This window comes from Phoenix dactylifera, chromosome 3 (assembly GCF_051530095.1).
Source record: "Phoenix dactylifera cultivar Ajwa chromosome 3, Ajwa_hap1_PhDact_Kaust_v1.1, whole genome shotgun sequence".
Taxonomy (NCBI): Eukaryota; Viridiplantae; Streptophyta; class Magnoliopsida; order Arecales; family Arecaceae; genus Phoenix; species Phoenix dactylifera.
The window spans coordinates 8,859,161-8,862,658 of record NC_143192.1 but is presented as its reverse complement, the minus strand read 5'-3'; positions in this window follow the sequence as shown (position 1 = coordinate 8,862,658).

The following is a 3,498-nucleotide window of genomic DNA, read 5'->3' as shown; positions in this document are numbered from 1 at the left end:
AATGGGTACCTGGTACCGCGGTTGTTTTTTCGCCGAGGCGACTGAAGACGCTCTGCTCGGGGTCCGTTCTTTGAGGACGTCGGCAGAGAAATCCAACGATGGAGAATGAGCCGAGCTCGTCTGGTCAATCAAGACCGCACCTCGACGTCTCGAGTCTTCCCGACGTCTCGGGGCATCCTGACCGTGGTCAGGGTAGGAGAACGAGCCGAGCTCGTTGGCCGATGGAGAACGAGCCGAGCTCGTCGGTGGAAGTCGATGGAGAACGAGCCGAGCTCGTCTGGTCAATCAAGACCGCACCTCGACGTCTCGAGTCTTTCCGACTTATCGGGGCATCCCGACGTCTCGGGGCATCCTGACCGTGGTCAGGGTAGGAGAACGAGCCGAGCTCGTTGGCCGATGGAGAACGAGTCGAGCTCGTCGGTGGAAGTCGATGGAGAACGAGCCGAGCTCGTCTGGTCAATCAAGACCGCACCTCGACGTCTCGAGTCTTTCCGACTTATCGGGGCATCCCGACGTCTCGGGGCATCCTGATCGTGGTCAGGGTAGGAGAACGAGCCGAGCTCGTTGGCCGATGGAGAACGAGCCGAGCTCGTCGGTGGAAGTCGATGGAGAACGAGCCGAGCTCGTCTGGTCAATCAAGACCGCACCTCGACGTCTCGAGTCTTCCCGACTTATCGGGGCATCCCGACGTCTCGGAGCATCCTAACCGTGATCAGGGTAGGAGAACGAGCCGAGCTCGTTGGCCGATGGAGAGCGCATCACGAACTCACGAGCATCTTCAGGGAGTCCACGTAGGTACTCCATCATCCCGAAACATCGGGGCATCCCAACCGTGGTCAGGGGAGGAGAAATAAACCTGGCACCATAGGATAATCAGAAAAATTGGTGAGCTTGAAATAAATACGCAGGCCATCATAAAATAAAATCCATAAAATGAAATTCATAGTTGAATAATGGGGGACCCCTTGGGGTTCTACTGGTGGTACACGCGGAGATTTTCAGAGCTCCAGCTTCGTGGAATGGGAGTCCCGTCTAGAGACTCTAGTTTATAAGTTCCGGGTCGGCGGATGCGCGTGACTCGGTAAGGTCCTTCCCAATTCGGGGCCAGCTTTCCTTGCTCAGTTGGTCGGGAGGCTTCAGCTCTTCTGAGGACAAGGTCCCCTGGTCTGAAAGATTTGACTTTGACCCTGGCGTTGTAGTACTGAGCTGTCTTTTGCTGGTACCTCGCCATACGAACTCGGGCGGCCTCCCTTGTTTCCTCGATTAGGTCAAGGTTGCTTCTGAGTTGCGAAGAGTTGGAGCTGGCATCATGATGCTCGACTCTTGGAGAAGGAAGCCCAATCTCTAGTGGGATGACAGCCTCCATTCCATATGTTAGGTTGAAGGGAGTCTCGCCGGTGGGGACACGGAACGTGGTCCGGTAAGCCCATAGGACATTGTATAGGTCTTCGACCCACTGTCCTTTGGATTTGTCGAGCCTGGCTTTGAGACCCTGCAAAATAGTACGGTTTGTTACCTCGGTTTCTCCGTTCGTCTGAGGGTGCGCGACCGAGGTGAAGCGGTGGTCAATGCCAAGCTCGGAGCAGAATTCTCTGAAGTGAATGTTGTCAAACTGGCGACCGTTATCAGAGATAAGGATGCGGGGGAGCCCGAATCTGCAGATTATAGACTTTCAGACAAAATCCCGCATCTTCTGCTCGGTGATCCGGGCAAGGGGCTCAGCTTCCACCCATTTTGTGAAATAGTCGATGGAAACGATCAGGAACTTTCTTTGCCCGGTGGCCAGCGGAAATGGCCCTAGGATGTCAATTCTCCACTGGGCAAAAGGCCAAGGGGAGCTGATCGAGGTTAAGGGAGCCGAGGGCCGGCGTTGAATATTGGCGTTCTTCTGGCATCGGTCACATCTTTGGACGAAGTCCACAGCATCCTTCTGGAGTGTCGGCCAATAGTATCCTTGGCGTAGAATTTTATGGGCCAATGCTCGTCCTCCCAGATGATTTCCACAAATTCCTTCTGGACTTCGCGCATGGCGTAATCAGCCTCCGTTGGGCGAAGGCATCTGAGGAGGGGAGATGTGAAAGATTTCCGATAAAGCTTTCCCTCATGCAGTATGTACCGGATGGCGGAGCGCTTTATTCGGCGAGCCTCTCGTTCGTCAGTAGGGAGGATTTTGCCTTATAGATAGCTGGTGAGTTCATCCATCCAGCTTGGCTCGAACTCAGTGCAGAGGGTCTGCTCGGGCTCGTCTATACTGGGCTTTTGGAGATATTCCAGTGCTGCCTCCTTAGGAAGCTCGCTCATACGGGAGGACGCCAGTTTTGACAGCTAGTCGGCCCTAAGATTCTCCGACCTGGCAACATGTTGAATGTGAAAAGATTTCAAGGTCGCGATGAGATCCCGTACCTTCTGAAGATACTTTTGCATGGTCGGGTCTCTAGCTTCGAAGTCGCCCATGATTTGATTGACGACGAGCTGAGAATCACTGAAGGCCTTTAAGTCCTTCACTCCTAGCTCTTTGGCTAGCTTGAGCCCGGCGACAAGCACTTCGTACTCCGCCATGTTATTGGAAGCAGGAAACTCGAGGCGCAAAGCTTGCTCGGCGACCACCCCCTCCGGGCTGGTGAGGATAAGTCCCGCTCCGCTACCCCCCGAGTTTGAAGAGCCATCGACATGCAGAGTCCATGTCAAACTCGGGGTCTGCTCCGTTGGTGGCTCGGGCTCGGGCTCGGCCTCATCCAGTATGGTGCACTCGACTATAAAGTCTGCGAGCGCTTGTGCTTTGATCGCCGGTCTGGGTCGGTACTCGAGGTCGAATTCTCCGAGCTCGATAGCCCATTTAGTGATCCGACCCGCACGGTCTGATCTCTGCAGGATCTGCTTGACAGGCTGGTCGGTCAGCACAGCCACTGTATGAGCTTGGAAGTAGGGTCGGAGCCTCCGAGCTGAGATGACCAGAGCATAGACAGTCTTCTCCAGCTTGGAGTATCGGGTCTCAGCATCCCTCAAGACCCGGCTGGTATAATATACTGGCTTTTGGAGTTTGCCCTCCTCTCGGACCAGGACCGAGTTTATTGCCACAGGGGAAACAGCTAGATATAGGTAGAGGAGCTCATCCTGTTGAGGCTTTGTGAGCAGGGGAGGGGAAGCCAGGAGATGCTTGAGCTCTTCAAAAGATTGCTGGCACTCATCCGACCATAAAAAGTTCTTCCGCTTCTTGAGGGCTGCAAAGAATGGAAGGCAGCGCTCGGCCGAGCGGGAGATGAATCTCCCGAGAGCTGCAACTCGGCCTGTTAGCCGTTGTACCTCCTTGACCGTCCCGGGAGGCGTCATCTCCTGGAGGGCTCGGATCTTCTCAGGATTGGCCTCGATTCCTCGTTGCGTAATGATGAAGCCGAGGAATTTGCCGGAGGTGACTCCGAATGCACATTTGGCTGGATTGAGCTTCATCTGGTACTTTCGGAGTGTGGAGAATGCTTCATTGAGGTCGGCTATATGGTC